This window comes from Salmo trutta, chromosome 2 (genome assembly GCF_901001165.1).
Source record: "Salmo trutta chromosome 2, fSalTru1.1, whole genome shotgun sequence".
NCBI lineage: Eukaryota > Metazoa > Chordata > Actinopteri > Salmoniformes > Salmonidae > Salmo > Salmo trutta.
The window spans coordinates 32,833,242-32,854,514 of NC_042958.1; the positions used below are offsets into that span (position 1 = coordinate 32,833,242).

The following is a 21,273-nucleotide window of genomic DNA, read 5'->3' on the forward strand; positions in this document are numbered from 1 at the left end:
GGTTTACTAGACACACAGGGAGAAACTACAGCCTGAATCACACCCATGATGAGAGGAGGTTTACTGGACACAGGGAGAAACTACAGTCTGAATCACACCCATGATGAGAGGAGGTTTACTGGACACACAGGGAGAAACTACAGTCTGAATCACACCCATGATGAGACTACCTTTAAGGCTTAAAGGTTTGGTTAATGTTAGGGTTAAGGTTAGAGTCAGTTTAAGGTTTTAGGTTTTGGCCAGACGGGCTGTCAATGGGATGTTGGTCAGAAAAGTCCATTTAGTCTTTCCCTTCTCAAACCTGTCCTCCCCCTAACCAGTTCATATCATGTATTCCACCACCAGCACACCTGATTCACTAATCAGAGGTTTGGATGATTAGTTGACCAGCGGTACAAAGTGGACTAGATCTAGGTGAACTATGTGGAGGGTCTTCCAGGGACAGTACAGTACAGACTGGGAAGCTAACAGTGTAGTTTACTCAACTCATCCACACTATCATGACTACTTTGTAGAGAGAAGATCTGCACAAGGGCATAAAGTGTAAGATATAGCAAGAGAGGACAATATGGTGCAAGGTAGCCACAGTGGAATCAAAACTCATAGGCCTAATCATCAATCAAATATGAAATATAAAACCAAAATATAATCTACATATAAAGACAACACGTCATCTACATGTGTTATAGAATAGCTCCCTTCTCACATCCCAGGTCATGTTTGGACTGGAACGTGACAACTCAACGGGCTACGCGCATCTCCCCAATAGCCTACAGACAACTTTCCTGAGTGCAATGTCATTAATGTGACAGATATGTACAGTATAATAAGCATAGTGAAAATGAAAAGATCCCACCTCTGACGCACAGCAGAGACATCGCTGCTGAGATTTCCCCTGGAGCAAGAGTCCCTCAACAATTTAAAAACACTCATTGCGTTTCAATGAATGTGCTCCCCAAACGCTTGTTGCATCGTAAACTATCCTCCCAGTCTCTTGGGAGTTCAGCGGATGGATGATGCGCCGCTGCCATTTACTTGGATGAGAAGTTGGACGAACGCTCCTCCAGCTCACGATACGCAATGGTGGAGAACTACAGTGTGGTGATGTGTCGTTCACGAACGAACGGAACTTTTTGAACGGATCTTTTTGTTGAACGTCGGGAACCGAATTGATTTGCATACTGCTACAACTGCTTGTTGAGCTCAGAACAACGTTTTTCTGTAGATAAATTACAACATCATTATCTAAAGGACACAATCCAGGTGTACTGTGATTATGAAGTTGTGATGAGGTATTATTATATTAGTTGTGCTGATGCATGATGGGTTGTAGGCTAGAGCTTGAGTACTGTAGTGTGTAGACTATTTCTGAATTCACTGACCTGGTGAGTAAATGTTGTGTACAATGGCCCCATCTAGTGACAGAAACATACAAACACACATTGTTGCTGATCGAAGGCATCTCTTTATTTTCCAGAAATAAAACTTGTAGACCATTCCTGCAGTCTCTGAGAAGATGGACACCTCTTCTTCTTCTGGACGATCTCCGTCTCCTACTGGGACTTGCTTCTTACCCCCTCCTATCATGTGGAACAGTCTGTAAGTCATTCATCACATAACCTAGCTCTGGTCCAGGGCATTATGTGCGGCTTGCTGAAGGAAGGCTCAGTGTCAGCAAGCTGTACATAATGCCCTGGACCAGAGCTACACATTACCCACCTCTGGCCATCATGGACAGTCAACTCATTACATTCACGTACTGTAAGTCACAGTTGTGTGAGTTGCGTTATTAAATACAGTTTAATTGCGCAGAGGTTTAATTATTATTTTTACACTGTAATAAATTGTCTGAGTTCACTTCCTAATAATGTGTGGACATTCCTTTGCTCCCAGCTACAAGCAGGCAGAGATGGAGGTTCAGTTCCTGAGAGAAGAGAAGAAGACCTGTACAGAGAAGGAAGCCCACATGCTTGAGTTGAGGGGGAAGGATCGAAATCAGAAGAAGGAGATGGACAGACTTCAAGTGTGCCTCTGGGAGGAGGAAAAGAAGAAGAGGAATGGTGGAACGGAGAAGGACAAGATCATTGAACAATTACAGTCTGAGACAGACCATCTCAGATCCCTTTTAAAAGAGGAAAGGAGGAGAAGAAGAGTAGAAAGGGGTCTAATGAACGAGTGGAAGGCTGAAATCCTGAGCCAGAGGGAGGCAGAGAGCCAGAGAGAGGCAGAGAGACAGAGAGAAGCAGAGAGACAGAGGGAGGCAGAGAGACAGAGGGAGGCAGAGAGACAGAGGGAGGCAGAGAGCCAGAGGGAGGCAGAGAGCCAGAGGGAGGCAGAGAGCCAGAGGGAGGCAGAGAGACAGAGAGAAGCAGAGAGACAGAGAGAGGCAGAGAGACAGAGGGAGGCAGAGAGACAGAGAGAGGCAGAGAGACAAATGGAGGCAGAGAGACAGAGGGAGGCAGAGAGAGTCACAGAAGCGAAGGAGAACCAGAGAAAAATGCAGATCAAGAGACTCAAACATCTGCTGGAGCTACTGATGGTGGATCTACAACTGGCCCACGTAAGACATGTCATTGTTATTATTAAAAGGCAGTGTATATTTACCCAGCTGAAAATGAATGACGGTGGACAGCGGTACGCTAACCCAATGTTAACTTTTATGCCTTTCCTTAAACCTTACCTTAACCTCACTGAAACTATACCTAACTTTTACCTTTACCCAACCCTAGGTCTTGAACCTAACCTTAATTTATCTCAACCCCTATGCCTTTCTTTTGCCGGTTGAATATCAACTTCCTTATTAATTAACATCATTACTGTTGTGTTTGTTGATAACTGTATGTGTGCAGGTTGTAAATAATTGCATTAGTGAAACATCATTTGTAGGAGTAATTTCTTCAAGCGTAAACATCAGAGGCAACATTGTTGTAACATCACATAAATTGCAACGGGAATTTCTCAAACCCCTAACTGAATGGGCAAGCTAGTTGTGTGTTTGTATTTGTCCATAAAATGTCTCATAATTTTTTCAAACATGTCAATACATTAATTGACAATGAATTGTCTAGATGAATTGATCAAAATAACCCTGCTATTGATGTTGTCCAGTGTTTGATTCAATTACTTAGGTCTAGGTTGTATTTCTATGTATCATTCTCTGTAAATCCTTTGAAAGTATGTCTTGGTCATAGATTATCACTAATTTAACCTTTTAAAATGAAGCAAGAGAGAGAGATTGAGGCTATGGCAGAAAGTCATGGAGGATCAGCGACCAAGACTGGCCAGGAACAACAAACCTATTGAGACAGAAAGAGAGAGGGAAAGGGAGATGGATAAAGAGAGAGAAAGGGAGATGGAAAGGGAGAGAAAAGCAGAATTGGAAAGACAAGAAATGAAGAAGAAAGTGAAACAGGTAGAATAAACGAAAAAAGTGTAAGAACGAGAGATTGAAAGAGATTGAAAAGGAGATAATATTTGAAAGATGATCAGTAAGGTTCCTCAGTCGAGCAGTGCATTTCAAACACAAATTCAACCACAAAGACCAGGGAGGTTTTCTAATGCCTCACAAGGAAGGGCACCTATTCGTAGATGGGTAAAAGAAAAACAGACATTGACTATCCCTTTCAGTTATTAATTACACCTTGGATGGTGTATCAATTCACCCAATCGCTACAAAGATACAGGCATCCTTCCTAGGTCAGTCATTTCCTGGAGTGGAAGGAAACCACTCAGAATTTTAAAAAATCTAAAACATGCATTAATTTGGCAACAAGATACTAAAGAAATATTGACAACAATGTGGTAAGGCAAGTAACTTTTTGGTCTGAATATAAAGTGTTATTTTTGTGAAAAACTCAATACGAGTTACAGTTTTGAGTACCACTCTCAATATTTTTTTATTTTCACCTTTATTTAACTAGGCAAGTCAGTTAAGAACACATTTTTATTTATAATGACAACCTACCAGAGAACAGTGAGTTAACTGCTTTGTTCAGGGGCAGAATGGCACATTTTCACCTTGTCTGCTCAGGGATTCGATCCAGCAACCTTTTGGTTACTGACCCAATGCTCTAACCACTAGGCTACCTGCCACCCCAATGTTCAAACATAGTTGTGGCTGTATCATGCGTATATTTCTAATCATTAAGGACTGGGGAGTTTCAGGATAAAATGTTTTATTGAATGGAGCTAAGCACAGTGAAAATTCTAGAGGAAAACTTGGTTCAGTCTGCTTTCCACCAGAGACTGGGAGATGAATTCACCTTTCAGCAGGACAATAACCTAAAACACCAAATCTAGACTGGAGTTGCTCACCAAGAAGAAAGTGAATGTTTCTAAGTGGCTGAGTTACAGTTTTGACTTAAATCTGCTTGAAAATTAATGGCAAGACCTGAAAATAATGGTTGAAGAATTTTGAAAGAATAGTTGGCAAATTATGCACAATCCAGGTGTGGAATGCTCTTAGAGACTTACCAAGAAAGACACTCAGCTGTAATCACTGCCAAAGGTGCTTCTTCAAAGTACTGACTCAGGGATGTGAATACTTATGTAAAAGAGATATTTCTGCATTTAATCTTCAATAAATTTGCAGAAATGTCTAAAAACATGTTTTCACTTTGTCATTATTGGGTATTGTGTGTAGATGGGTGGCAAAAAGATATTTCATCCATTTTGAATCGAGGCTGTAACACAACAAAATGAGGAGTCAGTCAAAGGGTATGGACCACGTCAAATTGGCTAGCTACAGCTGACAAGCTAACTTTCAGGGGATAAATTAGGTACCTATATACAAATATTGTTTGATTTGTATGACATCTATAGTTGTAATGATAGTAGTTAGACTGACAACTTTACCAGGACGAGTTGTGAATAGAAATAGGCTACTTGCCAATGTCAAACTCTTTCCTGATGAAGCAAGCTAAATTACACAAATGTTCCCCTCTGTCCCATAGCAATATGTGTAGAATTGCCTGAAGTTAACTTTAAAAATTCAAAATTCTCTCAGCCTCATTGCCAAATGTGTAGAATAGCTTGAGATTAATTACAAAACTGCATATTTTTCTCTCTGCCCCATGCAATATATGTAGAATTGCAGGAAATCATCTTTACAACAGCAAAAAAAATTCTGTGTTGAATAGCTTTCTCATATCTTGTGGGGGGTAAAAACAGCCCCAGACCATACAAAACTATCGGTAGTTGAAAATGAGATGGAAACACACTGAACTTTAGAGTTTTATTCAGTACATGGAAACTTTACTTTTTTGCTTAAGTTTGTGTGCACTAGGTCATCACGCACTGATTTTTATCCTCAACAAGTCTGTTTGGTGGAAACACCAATGGTGGGAAAATGCGCATATGCTGATTTTAAAATATATGCATGAAAATCTGTCACCAATTGGATGGAAAATGAGCTAGTGTCATGTTTATTTTTCTTTAAAATTTGACAGAAGCTAATTTGCTTGTTATAATCTTTCGGATCGCACCTTTCAGTTAGTTTGGCCTTCCGAACAAACGGTTTTGATTTGAGTCCGATTTGACAGATGATCTGACAGATTTCAGCCTATGGGTATGAGTTGTAGAATAAACAAAGAAAGTAATATGAAAATATAATAATGGCGATATGACAGTATGTCTAGGTCATAAGGATGATGATAACGAACTCGGATATCTCCTGCGCCTTGTCATGTTGTTTCGGCCTGTTGTTTACGAAGTTTTACTTTGTTTCATTTAAATTTTTTCTCTGAATTGTTTGTGTCAACACCTGCTACCAGCTAGCCAGCTAGCTAGCTAGCTAGGTTGCAATGGCACCCGCTTCGCCTGGAATAGCTAACAAACTTTTCCAGCGCTGTAGAAGCTGTGTTTATTACACTCTTGTCCAGGACAATATTGATAATCCAGAGTTCCAATGCGGCAATTGTTTGCTAGCAGAGGATTACAGGAAAAGTGGCTATGCTTAGCAAACAAATATCAATACAAACAGCACAGCAATAAAATCATCAACATGTATTGATCACATCTTTATAAATGCAGCAGAAATAAGCTTTAAAGCATTATCCAAATCGATCCATTCCAAATCACGTGTGTGACACCCTATGCCATAATCTTCTACTGGGGTAACTGGCCCCCGGGGGCGGGGCATTTACCCCGGTACTTAAAAAAAAACACGTCTTTTCAAAAAACAACATTTCATGAAATAGCTAAAAAAGTGTAAACTGTAGCCATTTATTTCCCTTTATAGTTTATTTGCCTAAGCATGACCTTCATCTTTTTTCCAAATGTTGCTTTTTTTGTGTCAGCAATTAGACATTGTTCTTACGGGGGGCTAGTTATGCCCTGGTACCCTATACCCAAACGCGCTTCTGCCCAGCTCAAATGAAAAAGGGGAGATCAGGTGCTTGACTGAGGGACTTGAAAATCCCCAAAACATTGCTTACCCCAGGATACTTCAACTGGTGACTATCTGGGAGAATATAGAAAAGGAGCACTCTGTTTCTGCATAAATCCGATTTATTGACGGAACAAGCAAACAATAGGTTCATGTTTCGGCATGAATCGCCTTCATCAGAGTCTTGAGTAGAAAATTGTGGGAGTCACCTATATACCCTCGCAGGGGAGTGTCCCGCTCGTCAAGTCAATCAAACATGTCAATTATGTCAATACCGTCAGTAGTAGTAGCAACTAGACAGGTTATTCAAACAAGAGTAAGATCATCATTCAAGATTCCTACACATACATTCTCTTGAATAACAAAAGACAGAAATAACAAAGAAAAACAGATTTACAAAAAAGATGAGAACGAGAGCTGTTCATTCAGACCAATTGGCTTAACGCAATCTAAGCTGTCGATCCAAAGTGCCTCTCTGTAACAATTTCCTCACAATATTGCCCCCTCTGGAGTAAAGAGAAACTTTCTCAATTCCCCAGAATTTCAAGGTTTCTCAGAACGTTGTATCATGGTCCCCTGGAGGTTTTGTCTTGCTCCAAGTTTGTTCCAGGGATGTCCCCGAGGACAATTTTGGGATGTTCTTGGGATATTGTCTCGTGTTTTTCTGGAGGTTTTTGTCTAGCTCAAATATTGTCACGTGTAGTTTCATGGTATCCCATTGTTAGGTTCTCATTTTTCAGAGTAAATAACTCACGGACACTATAGAAGCTTTAACCAAGTTTAATCTTTCCCCAAAGGTTATGTACAGCTGAAAACAGACAGCTAAAGATTTCAGACTTCACAGTTTATATGCATCCTACTTAAGACACTCCCCTTTCTCTCCAATCCTTACATTTTATGGCTCTACAGGAAGCTAATAAAGAGGGTAACAGGATTCCAAACATTTATTACTCTCTTAATAATAGAATCTGTCCTCACCTCCTGACCTCAACCCCTCTTTCATCTACTACCCAGATGTCCATCTGTCTACCCTGTATCAACACATCGCTTTCCTCTCCTCCATCAAACACATTCCGAAGCCTTCTTCTTTCTTCTGAGAACCATTAACTTCTAACATAACCGAGTCTCTTTCATTTCCTACCATTCATTTAATATCTCAATGTTCAGAGTTTAGCACATGTAGAAATTCTGCATCCCCATGGCCACATTTATTTCACATGAGATTATGTTTATACATATTGTGGCAAACCTCTTCAAAGCTAGGAGCGTTTGTCACAAATTAAGTGGGAAACTGTCACCAAAGTCAGCCCAGAATGAAAGTTCTTTCGAACATGACAGTACCTGTGTGTTTGTTTCGCTGCCCTGGTCCACCCAGGCCGCAGGTAAGGTCAAGGATAGCAGGGTTCGGTACACAAATCTGGTTCTCGGTAGGTCCAGGTCTAAACGCCAACAGGTAAGTCCAAAACAGTCCAGCTCGTACACGGTAAATCCAGCCAATGTAGAATGTCTCTCTCTCTCTATGGTTCATAGATCCTTCCCGCCCTCTCTCTCTCTTCCTGGTTTTTCTTGACCTTTCATCTGTGGGTCGGCTCCACCTTCTGAGGGTTCCCCTTGCTTCTGGGAATTGTAGTTTTGGCAGTCGGCCATTTTGTGATCTGTAGTTCTGATCGGGGTGGCCATTTTAGTGATCGGGCAGAGCCCGTTTATTAGTTCTGCCCTCACATATCTGCCATTTATCACTCGACCCCCTTCTTTGCCACACATCTCCCCCCCTAGATCCGACCCCCTAGGTCGGGCTACCGCAGCAAAATATGCGTGCATGCGGGATAACCCATCCACATTTCCCATTTCCTTTCCTGCTCTGTGTTTCAAGTCAAAGTGAAACGGTTGGAGACTCAAAAACCACCGCATCACCCGAGCGTTCTTCTCTTTAGCCCTATGCATCCAGGTGAGTGGTGCATGGTCACTGATGAGGGTGAAGTGGCGCCCCAGCAGGTAGTATTTCAGGCTTTCCAGAGCCCACTTTACTGCCAGCGCCTCTTTCTCAACAACTGAGTAGTTGGTTTCCCGTGGTTCCAGCTTCCTGCTTAAAAACAGGATGGGGTGTTCCACCCCTTCTACCTCTTGGGACAGCACTGCTCCCAAGCCGACCTCTGAAGCATCCGTCTGAACCACAAACTCTCTCTCAAAGTCTGGTACCACCAGCACTGGATTACAGCAGAGGGCCTCCTGTAATGTCCTAAATGCTTTGGTGGCCCTTTCATCCCACTTGACCATGTTTGGCCCTCTGGCTCTAGTCATGTCGGTGAGTGGGGCGGCCACTGTGGCATAACTTGGGATGAACTTCCGGTAGTACCCGGTCAGCCCTAGGAAGGCTCGAACCTGCTTCTTATTTACTGGTTTCGGCCATTCTCTAATTGCCTCCACCTTCTTACGTTGGGGTTTGATTAATCCTCTTCCCACGGTGTATCCCAGATACTCCGTTTCCTCTAACCCCACATAACACTTGGCAGGGTTCGCCGTGAGCCCTGCCTTTCTAAGGGCGTCTAACACCGCCTGTACCCGGGGTAAGTGGGATTCCCAATCTGGGCTGTAGATCCCCACGTCATCTAAATAAGCTGCGGCGTATGCTTGGTGCGGTTTTAGGACCTTGTCCATGAGCCGTTGAAAGGTGGCTGGGGCCCCGTGTAGGCCGAATGGCATGACGGTGTATTGAAACAAACCGTCAGGGGTTGCAAATGCTGTCTTTTCTTTGGCCCTGGGGGTCAGAGGAATTTGCCAGTACCCTTTTGTCAGGTCCAGGGTCGTAATGTACCGAGCTTTACCAATTTTCTCCAGTAGTTCGTCTACTCTGGGCATGGGGTAGGCATCAAACTTGGAGATTTCATTTACCTTCCGAAAGTCGTTACAGAACCGCAAAGACCCATCGGGCTTGGAGACCATCACAATTGGGCTAGACCACTCACTATGTGACTCTTCGATCACTCCAGCTGTCAACATTTTCTCCGTCTCTGCTCTAATCGCTGCCTGTCGAGCCTCGGGTACCCGATATGGCCTCATGCTCACTTTTCTCCCTGGTAGGGAAACGATATCATGAGCTGTAACCTCAGTTCGGCCGGGTACTTCTGAAACACATCTCTGTTTTTCTGGATCAGGGTCTTTACTTCCTGTACTTGTGCTGGGGACAAAGTAGGTGAAATATTTACTTCAGCTGTCTCCTGAGTGTGTGTGGGGTACGTGACCATTAGTGTTTCTCTCTCTCTCCATGCTTTTAACAGGTTTATGTGATAGATCTGTTCCTGGGGCCGTCGACCTGGCTGTCGGATCCGATAATTAACTTCTCCTATTCTCTCCAGTACTTCATATGGTCCTTTCCATGTGGCTAGTAGTTTGCACTCTACCGTGGGGATCAGCACTAACACCTTATCTCCCGGTTGAAATTCCCTCAGGGTAGCCTGCCGGTTATAAGTGTGCCGCTGGTGCTCTTGTGCTTGTCTCATGTGCTCTCTGACGATGGGCATGACTGTGGCTATCCTGTTTTGCATTGCCGTGACGTGCTCTATGACACTAGTATACGGGGTGGATTGGTGTTCCCAGGTTTCCCGGGCAATGTCTAAGATTCCCCGGGGGTGCCTCCCATATACCAGCTCGAAGGGAGAAAACCCCAGCGAGGCTTGAGGAACCTCTCTAATGGCAAACATCAGATATGGCAACATGCAATCCCAGTTTTTCCCATCCTTGTCGATTACCTTCCTGAGCATTGACTTCAGGGTCCGGTTGAATCTCTCAACCAGCCCGTCCGTCTGTGGATGGTAAACCGATGTCCTCAACTGTTTCACCTGCCACAATTTACAAAGGTCTGCCATAAGGCGGGACATAAAGGGGGTCCCCTGGTCAGTAAGGATCTCCTTTGGGACCCCAACCCTGGTGAACAATAACACTAGTTCCTTGGCGATATTTTTGGAAGCCATTGTCCGAAGGGGAATGGCTTCTGGGTAGCGAGTGGCATAATCTAGAATGACCAGAATGTATTGGTGCCCTCTGGCAGATTTGGGTAGTGGGCCCACTATGTCCATCGCTATCCTCTCAAATGGCGTTTCGATTATGGGGAGTGGCACTAACGGGCTTCTAAACGCTGGTCGGGGAGCTGTTACCTGGCACTCCGGGCACTCTCCACAATGCCGAGCCACTTCAGCCTGAATTCCTGGCCAGTAAAACCTCCTTCCAATCCGGTCTCGGGTTTTATCGATACCAAGGTGTCCACCCAGAATGTGCCCATGAGCTAGATCCAGTACTGTCTTTCTGTACCGGGTGGGGACCAACAACTGTTCCACCACATCAACCCCTATTTTTGAGACTCTGTACACCAAACCATTTTTCATGATGAAGTGGGGAAAACTATTAGGCATCATCCTATCATTTATGGGAGTACCATCTATGACCTGCACGTCTGCTCTGGCTTGCTGCAGGGTTGGATCCTGGTGTTGGGCCGTCCCGAAATTAGTCATGGACCCTGCCAGGTCTGCTGGTTCTAGATAGTCGTCCTCTGGATTCAGATCGACCCCAGCCCCACTAGTACTGGGCTGTTCATTATCAACGAGGTTTGCCACTTCATCCTCATCCTCCCCTACTAGTACCTGTGGGCTTGGCCCCTGGGAGACCTCTTTTCTTGGCCTTGGTTGAAGGCCCCATTCTTCTTCCTGCTTGGTCAGGGTTGTTGGCTTCTCAAATATGCCGTTCTTTTGACCTAACTTCGCAAAGTTAGGAAAGTATCTACCCAATATTACATCATATGGCATCTTTGGGACCACGCCGACCTCATAATCCAGCAGACCGTCCTCTGTTTGTATGCTCACTAATGCTGTGGGGTACAGACGGGTATCCCCATGAATGCACGTAACACTGATATCCTGACTTGTATCCAGTTTATGCGTCGATACTAGGTTTGCAACGACCAGGGTTAGCATACTGCCGGAATCCAGTAGTGCTTCAACCTCCTTCCCTTCAACCTTCACCCTGCACATATGTTTGTTTCTTGATCTTTCAAGTACAGTGGTTACCACGGGACATGCATACCATATCTCATCTTCTTTTTCACCGAGGTTACATTGCATTGGCTCTTCTTTAATAGGGCAGTAGGCTGCAATATGTCCCGGTCGATTACAATTGTAACAGATAATAGGGTTCCGGGGGGGAGACCTCCTCGACCCCCAGTCCCGGTTTCCGGTTTTTCCCTTAGTGTCTCGGCCCGATTCTGATTCTTTCCTCATGGCCCCACGCTGCTCTCCTCCCCCTCCCCCTGTTGGCACAGTCTTAACCTGTCCGCTGGTTCGCCCAGGCCTGGGAAATGGGAATCTTTCCTCCTGCGCCTGCTCAGCTGTTCCTGCCGTACAATACCGTTCAACCAGGCCCACGAGATGGTCGGCGGAAAGTACCTCGTTCTGGCCAACCCATCGTCGCACTTCTTGGGGTAGACCTCGCTGAAACTGGTTGAGTACGATGGTCTCGACGACCTCGGCGGACGAACGGGTCTCCGGTCGCAACCATTTCCGTGCCAGGTGAATCAAGTCGAACATCTGTGTTCGGGGGGGTTGTCCCGGTCTGTAGGACCACTGGTGGAAGCGGTGTGCCCTCACGGTATCGGTCACTCCCAGTCTAGTCAGAATCTCTCCCTTGAGTTTATCGTAATCCTGTGCATCCTTCAACTCCAGGTCAAAATATGCTTTTTGAGCATCCCCTGCCAGGTATGGTGCCAGAAGCCCTGCCCATTCTTCTTTCGGCCACTTCTCCCTCTCTGCCGTCCTTTCGAAGGTGGTAAGATATGCTTCCACATCATCCTGCGCTGTCATTTTTTGAAGAAAATGATTGGCCCACCTTTGGGTATTTGCAGCTGGTAACTGAGCCCCAATTTGGTCCGCTAGCCCCTTTAGGCCTTCTCTTAACCTGTTAGGGTATAGGGGGCAGTATTGAGAATTTTTTGAAAAAAGATGTGCCCATTTTTAAATGCCTCCTACACCTACCCAGTAACTACAATATGCATATACTTATTATATATGGATAGAAAACACCCTAAAGTTTCAAAAACTGTTTGAATGGTGTCTGTGAGTATAACAGAACTCATTTGGCAGGCAAAACCCTGAGACAGATTCTGACAGGAAGTGGATACCTGATGTGTTGAATTGACTTTGAGCCTATGCCATTGAAAAACAAAGGGGGTGAATTATATTCTGGCACTTCCTATTGCTTCCACAAGATGTCCCCAGCCTTTACAAAGTGTTTTGAGTGTTCTACAGTGAGATCTGACCGAATAAGAGCCATGGAACGTGATGGTCCATCATTCACCCTGGCGCGCGATTTGATGGTGGGTACTCTCATTCCGAAACGTTTTAAAAGAAAACCCAATGGTCCGCCTTGAATTTTATTCATGTTCTGGTTAAAAAAGGCCCTAATGATTTATGCGATACAACGTTTGACATGTTTGAACGAACGGAAATATATTTTTTCCGTTCTTGAAGTGAAGTGAAGTCCGGCTGGCTTAGATCATGCGCTACAACACGGAGGTTTTTCGACATAAATGATGAGCTTTTTTGAACAAAAATACATTCGTTATGGACCTGGGACTCTTTGGAAGTGACATCTGATGAAGAGAATCAAAGGTAATGGATTATTTATATAGTATTTTCGATTTTAGATTCCTCCAACATGGCGGTTAGTCTGTATCGCGATGCGTATTTGTCTGGCGCAGTGCTCAGATTATTGCAAAGTGTGATCTCCCAGTAAGGTTCATTTAAAATCTGACAAGTCCATTGCGTTCAAGAGATGTAAATCTATAATTCTTTGAATGACAATATAATATTTTAGCAATGTTTTCTAATATTAATTAATTATTTTGTCGTCATGACTTGACTGCCGGTATTGGAGGGAAACGATTTCCTGAACATCAACGCCATAGTAAAACACTGTTTTTAGATATAAATATGAACTTGATAGAACTAAAAATGCATGCATTGTCTAACAAAATGTCCTAGGAGTGTCATCTGATGGAGATTGTAAAAGGTTAGTGCATAATTTTAGCTGATTGTATGGTTTTGGTGAGGCATGTCTTTGAATCGACAATGCATTGCACACAGCTATTGTCAATGTACTCTCCTAACATAACCTAACTTTATGCTTTCCCCGTAAAACCTTTTTGAAATCGGTAAACGTGGTTAGATTAAGAAGATGTTTATCTTTCAAAGGCTGTAAGTTAGTTGTATGTTTGAGAAATTTGAATTTGTACATTTATTTGGTTTCAAATTTGCCGCTCTTGAAATGCACCTGCTGTTGATAGGGTGCGCCACAGGTGGCACGCTAACGTCCCAGGTAGCCTCAAGAAGTTAACTCCCGGGTGTTTCTCTCTTGCTCTTCTCTGAGCAGCTGGTTGGTGTGGTGCTGGACCTGTAACGTGTCCTGATACATTCGCATTGCATCCTGATGAGCTATTTGTTGAGCTCTAGTTGCCTCTTGTTGGGCGGCCACCGCTTGTAACAGGGCCTGTATGGCTCCATCCATACTCATTTTCCTGAAAAAAACTGTCCTAACCAAACAAAGCCACAAAAAAACCAAAAAAAAACCTGACTCCCCTTTGGAGTGCTAACTAAACCTTTTTTTTTTTCTACCTAACCAGCGGTATGGTTAATCCAGTGCCCACATTCTCCACCACGTGTGGCAAACCTCTTCAAAGCTAGGAGCGTTTGTCACAAATTAAGTGGGAAACTGTCACCAAAGTCAGCCCAGAATGAAAGTTCTTTCGAACATGACAGTACCTGTGTGTTTGTTTCGCTGTCCTGGTCCACCCAGGCCGCAGGTAAGGTCAAGGATAGCAGGGTTCGGTACACAAATCTGGTTCTCGGTAGGTCCAGGTCTAAACGCCAACAGGTAAGTCCAAAACAGTCCAGCTCGTACACGGTAAATCCAGCCAACGTAGAATGTCTCTCTCTCTCTATGGTTCATACATCCTTCCCGCCCTCTCTCTCTCTTCCTGGTTTTTCTTGACCTTTTATCTGTGGGTCGGCTCCACCTTCTGAGGGTTCCCCTTGCTTCTGGGAATTGTAGTTTTGGCAGTCGGCCATTTTGTGATCTGTAGTTCTGATCGGGGTGGCCATTTTAGTGATCGGGCAGAGCCCGTTTATTAGTTCTGCCCTCACATATCTGCCATTTATCACTCGACCCCCTTCTTTGCCACAATATGTAGTTTCATGTTATCACATGCATTTACATGTTGATATTATGTGAAATGCATGTGTTTTTTCTGTAAGGGAATATACATAACATTTTAAATCAAAGCTTCACATTTTCTGCAGTAGGGTTGCAAAATTCCAGTAACCTACCAATATTCTCAGATTTTCAAAAAATCCTGGTTGCTGATTTCTTGTTTATTCCGTATTCATCATGGGAATTTTACAACCAGGATTTCTGGAAAACCTATGAATTGGGGGAAAATCTACCATCATTTTGCAACCCCATCTGAAACTAGGCTCTGAGATGCAGTTGTAAACGCAACATGTAAAGTGTTGTTACAATGTTTCATGAGCTGAAATAAAAGATCCCAGAAATGTTCCAAATGCACAAAAAGCTTACCAGACTCATAGACAAGGATCTTCCGTGGGTGGGAGGGCTCCCAGATGTTCCAGATACAGATATTGGTCTTGCTGTCGAGGCGCACGGAACTGGGCTTGGCTAAGGGGCTGTACACGGACAGCATGGTCTGCCTCTGCACCAGGGAGAAGTGAACCAGGCTGATCTGACGACCTGCAGGCAGGGACAACAACAGCACAGAGACAAACTAGCTCGTATACAAACATGGCAAAAATACCATTGGTTGTTATGGGCGACACCTTTAGGTCCTCAGGGCAGACCTTCAGTTCAGGACAGTAGCAAGACACAAGATGTTGATTGAAAGTGCATGGTATGAGCTAATTAGGAGCAGGTTCCCTTTTCTAGGGACTGTTCTGCACTGCAACGACAGCAAGGTGAACGGCTGAACACAGAGTATGGACATTAGTATTGGGCTTTAAGTGTGACGCAGTGGTCACCAACTGGTCGACTGCAATCAAACATTTCTGCAAAAAACCCAACGATATAGCCTTGTGTTCCTATTTTTTTATCGCCCTGCTGGCGGTAGGTGCACCTGATTCAGCAGTCCTAGCGCCGGGAAGGCAATGTGTCTGAAGCACAGGAGGATGCTGAGGGGGGCTCCGAGTGGTGCCGCGGTCTAAGGCCCTGCACCTCAGGGCTAGAGGCGTCACTACAGACCCTGGTTCGATTCCAGGCTGTATCACAACCAGCTGTGATTGGGAGTCCCATAGGGCGGCACACAATTGGCCCAGCATCGTCCTGGTTAGGGTTTGGCCGGGGTAGGCCGTCATTATAAATAACAATTTGTTCTTAACTAACTTGCCTAGTTAAATAAGGGTCAAATAAAAATGGGAGAACAGATCATAATAATACTTGATGTATTTGATACTATTACACTGATTCCACTCCAGTCATTACCATAAGCCTGTTCTCCCCAATTATGGTACCACCAACCTCCTGTGGTCCGAAGGTAAAACTCTGCCTACCCAGCAGGCCCAGAGAGCAAATCAAGTGCACCTATAGGCCTACTGCTAATCATATAGCTCAGATCACTGTGTCTACATGGTTATGTTTCACTATATTGGATCACTCCAATATATTGGTATCACTCCGTGGCAGAGGGATACATCCGAGGTGAGGATTTACAGATTTACTCCCGTGTACACCTGTGTCACGGCTGGGGTCCGCCCCTATATATAGACCCCATGGCCGCGACACACGTTCTCTTTCATTTTCTCGGCAGACGTCCATAAGGCTTGAGGTACACATTTTCTAAAGTTTGCTTGGTAAGTCACTGGTAAGTGTAATATCTTGAAAGTATACTCACTAGCTGTTTGCACATGGCTGCCCCTCATCTTGAGTGCTCCACTCACTGCTGCGGTTGGTCTGTATCTTCCGCCCGTGGTTTGTCGTACTTGTATTTTGTTAGCATTACACTACGACTCCGTGTGCATCCATTAGTATGGTGGCTCTTGCTGCCACAAACTGTAATTTACCTTACACAACTTGCCGAATGGCTTGTTCTGTGTGTGTTGTGAATTTCTTTAAGATGCTGCTCCCCGCGCCAGGTTCCTATTCCTCCAAGCGGGTCACGACATAAGCTCTCCCAGGGCATTGGAACTCTACTCCGTGGACCTGTTGGCTTGGCTGAGCTTATGGCTACCCTTTGTGACAAGTGTGAGGCTGGCATCCCCCTGGGGATCCGCATACCTCGTGTATGTACTGCCTTGGTTTGAGCTACGCGGAGAGGGTGGTGGAGCGCCCTACTGGATGCCTGATTTGTGTGATGTTCTCAGAGGGCCTGCACCTGACGCGATTGGAGGCCTTGCACGAGTGGGTCGGCCCGGCTCTGGCTCAGGCTGGGGACGAGCTCCCTCCCTCAGGACTGGTGTGCCAGCAAGCTGTTAGTCCATCCACTGGGCCCACTACCCCTCCCAGGAAGTGTGGCCGGAACCACCGCAGGCAGAGCCCATCTGCTGCCAGTCCTGGATGGGGGCAGGAGTCAGACCACTGGGACCAGCATGAACGGAGGGCGCATGCCCTGCGTCAGGAGGTTCATAGCTTCAATGGTGACAACAGCTGTTCCCTGTTGGCCAATGATAGGCTGTTCCTGGGGGATGAAGCTGGCACTGTTCACCACCGTGAGTGGGGCTACCAGGCCATCAAAAGCCAGCAGCGGGGCTACCCATGGAGCCAACTCACTTGGGTAGCCACTGCACTGGACATCAGACTGGTGGACAGTGATGGCTCTCCATCCTTCCCCACATCATTGCTGAGTTCCGCGAGGCCTTGCAGGAGAGATGGGCCTCTGCCAGGGGGTGCTTCCGACACAGCAGAGACTGGACCATGGAGTTATGTTGCGGGTGCAGAATCCCTCCGCCTCCGGGAGTACCCGACCATGGACACCATGATAACTGCCATGGTCCTCCCGGAAGATAATAGGGCGGAACCAGCGACTGAAGCCGGAATCTCCAGAGTTTTTGATGCGGACCTGAAAGCCACGTATGGGTCCCTCTGCTCTCTTGGCTGATTTACTAACGTGGCCATGCTGCTGCAGGCCTACCTGCTGACTCTGTTTCCACGCCTGCAGGAGGGCACAGAGGAGATCCTCCGGGAAGCAATGGTGTCTCACCTGCTTTCTCTGCTCCAGAGGGATGTGGCCCGTATCAACAGACAGTGCCATGGCACAGGTGGTTACCTCCCAGCGCCATCTCTGGCTGGTCCAATCCTGTCTGCCACTCTCCCCATCACTTGACGTTTTGCCCAGAGGTTGATGACATTCTGGAGCAGACCGATAAGGTTCGTAGGGACCGGGAGACCCTGAGACGGTTCATGCCGCCTCCTCAGGTCCCAGGTCCAAGGCAGACGGTGTCACGACTTCCACCAAAGTTGATTCCTCTCTTTGTCGGGCGGCGTTCGGCGGTTGGCGTCACCGGTCTTTTAGCCATTGTCGATCCACTTTTCATTTTCCATTTGTTTTGTTTTCCTACACACCTGGTTCTCATTTCCCCCATTAAGAGTTGTGTATTTAACCCTCTGTTCCACCCATGTCTTTGTGTGGAATTGTTTGTTCGTTACATGTATTGTGTGACACGTCAGGCTGGGTTTTTTCTGGGTATTGTTTCAACCCGTGGTATTGTATTGTTGTTCTTTAATTATTGTGACCAGTGCGCTCTCACTTTGCCTTTGGCTGGAGTGTTGTGATGCTGTTGCGTCCGACTTGTGCTTCTGCCAAATAAGGTGTGCCCGTTCACTCATCTCTGCTGTCCTGCACCCGACTCTAGTTGACCAGTTGCACGCACGTTCTGACAGACGGACCGTGGCCACCCACTTGCAACCAAACGACGGTGGGGTCCCTCTCCTGCCCCATCGCCTCGCGCTAAGGGACGACAGCAGGGGAGGGGCACAGCGTGCAGTGGAGCAACAACTGGTAAACTGTCACCGCCACAGGGACGTGCATGGGAGACCCTGGCACTCGGAGCGGCAGAGGAGAGTTGGGCCCCGGCAGGACCTCTGACACACCCTTCCCCGGCCTCGGGCCCGCTTCTACCGGTCTCAAAGGGCAAAGTGGGAGGAGGGTGTGGACTCCTCTGGGTGTTGTCCACAATGCTCGAGGGGTACCGACTCCAATTCCGGTGCCGGCCCCCGTCCTTCAGGGGCCTTCGTGTCCCCATGGTGGCAGAACCCCTGAAGAAGAAAACCCTGTGGCTGGAGATCTCCTCACTCCTGAACAAGAGTGCCATCTGCAGGATCAAGACATCAGAACTGCTAGGTGGGTTCTACTCCACTTATTTTGTGGTCCCTAAAAAATGCAGGAGAATTTCGACCAATTCTGGACCTCCGCAACCTGTTTCGGGCCGGGGGAACTCTGTGGCATCTGAGACCGCACCGCCTCAGTCTGTGGGCTTGGCCGCTAAACGGCACCAATGGTTCATGTTAGGACTACAGGAGGGCGTAATGAACACCACATAGAGCACAAGGGCACCGGCTACTTCCGCGGCATACCAGTTGCGCTGGCGGTTGTTCTGCTCTTGGTGCACTGGTATTGAGGTTGTGCCAGAGCTCTGTGCTCCGTGCTCTTTTAATAAGTTCTGAGTGCTACTGGATGGGCCCCGGTGGGAGGAGTATATCTCTCAGCCCCAACCCTTCTTTCCTCCCGAAGGTTCTGTCAGACAGGCATGTGAACATCTCTTTTATCCTGTCTGCTTATGACCCCCCGGCAGTGGCGGGGGAGTCTGGGCCTCCCTTCGGCATGCTGTGCCCTGTGTGGGCACTGGCTGCCTATATGGAGCGGACACGGTCAGTGAGAACAGACCAGCACTTTGTCTACTATGTGAGAGAGTCCTGGGGGCTGGGCTATCAAAGCAGAGGCTCCCTGGATAGTGGACATGATTACGACAGCATACCACCTGGCTGGCAGGCCAGTGCTGGGATCTGTGGTGGCACATTCAACACGAGATGTGGCTGCGTCCTGGGCTCTAAGGAGAGGAGTGCCCCTTGCTGATATATGTGCTGTGGCCAGCTGGGCTTCCTCTTGCACCTATGCTAGGTACCATCAGGTAAATCTGGCACTTCCCTCTGTGTTTGGTTCAGCGGTCCTGGGCGTCGCCTCCCCTTCCAAGGACTGTGCCAGGATCCCCTTTCCACATTGACGGCCCCTGCGTCTCGGTCCTGTGCTGTGACTTTGCCGCTGGTTGGCCAGGTCCCTCTAGCACCGACTAAATCTTTTACGGCTATACCAATATATTGGAGTGATCCAATATAGGTGAAACATAACGAAGGTTACATATGTAACCACAGTTGTGATCACTCCAATCCTCTACGGTGCTAGAGGTGCTTAAAAAATTATGTAGAGAACGCGTGGCGTGGCCATGGGGTCTATATATAGGGGCGGAGCCCAGCCGTGACACTGGTGTACACAGGAGTAAATCTGTAAATCCTCACCTCGGACGTATCCCTCTGCTGCGGAGGGATACCAATATATTGGAGTGATCCATATAGCTCACAAAACCATGGTTACACTCGTAACCTATGTTTCCTTGAGCCATAGACTAAAAAGAAGCATTGAAAGCCCTGCAACGTTGATACTATGAGATTTCATAAATTTGAAAACCATGACTTTTTAAAATTTGTATTTAAATTTTTTATTTCACCTTTATTTAACAAGGTAGGCCAGTTGAGAACAAGTTCTCATTTACAACTGCAACCTGGCCAAGATAAAGCAAAGCAGTGTGACAAAAACAACACAGTGTTACACATAAACAAACATACAGTCAATAACACAATAGAAAAATCTATTTACAGTGTGTGCAAATGTAGAAGATTAGGGAGGTAAGGCAATAAATAGGACATAGAGGCAAAATAATGATTTTTTAAAGTTAGAGAGGGAGATATTATTCTCCAGCTTAAGTGATTTTTGCAATTCGTTCCAGTCATTGGCAGCAGAGAACTAGAAGGAAAGGCGGCCAAAGCAGGTGTTGGCTTTGGGAATGACCAGTGAGATACAGTTGAAGTCGGAAGTTTACATACACTTAGTTTGGAGTCATTAAAACTTGTTTTTCAACCACTCCACAAATTTCTTGTTAACAAACTATAGTTTTGGAATGTCGGTTAGGACATCTGCTTTGTGTACGACACAAGTAATATTTCCAGCAATTCTTTACAGACAGATTATTTCACTGTATCACAATTCCAGTGGGTCAGAAGTTTACATACACTAAGTTGACTGTGCCTTTAAACAGCTTGGAAAATTCCAGAAAATGATGTCATGGCTTTAGAAGCTTCTGATAGGCTAATTGACATCATTTGAGTCAATTGGAGGTGTACCTGTGGATGTATTTCAAGGCCTACCTTCAAACTCAGCCTCTTTGCTTGACATCATGGGAAAAATCAAAAGAAATCAGCCAAGACCTCAGAAAACAAATTGTAGACCTCCACAAGTCTGGTTCATCCTTGGGAGCAATTTCCAAATGCCTGAAGGTACCACGTTCATCTGTATAAACAATAGTACGCAAGTATAAACACCAATGGACCACGCAGCCGTTATACCGCTCAGGAAGGAGACACGTTCTGTGTCCTAGAGATGAGCGAATTTTGGTGCGAAATGAACAAATCAATCCCAGAAAAACAGCAAAGGACCTTTTGAAGATGCTGGAGGAAACAGGTACAAAAGTATCTATATCCACAGTAAAACGAGTCCTATATCGACATAACCTGAAAGGCCACTCAGCAAGGAAGAAGCCACCGCTCCAAAACCGCCCTAAAAAAGCCAG

The 21,273-nt window shown here is 45.8% G+C and overlaps 1 long non-coding RNA gene across 1 annotated transcript; it reads left to right on the top strand.

Moving 5' to 3' along the window:
- The first annotated feature begins 1,450 nt into the window (after positions 1 to 1,450).
- LOC115154174 (uncharacterized) lies at positions 1,451 to 1,933 on the top strand. The gene is made up of 2 exons (XR_003867836.1): positions 1,451 to 1,599; positions 1,894 to 1,933. It is a non-coding gene; the product is annotated as an uncharacterized LOC115154174 (long non-coding RNA).
- Positions 1,934 to 21,273: the final 19,340 nt, after the last annotated feature.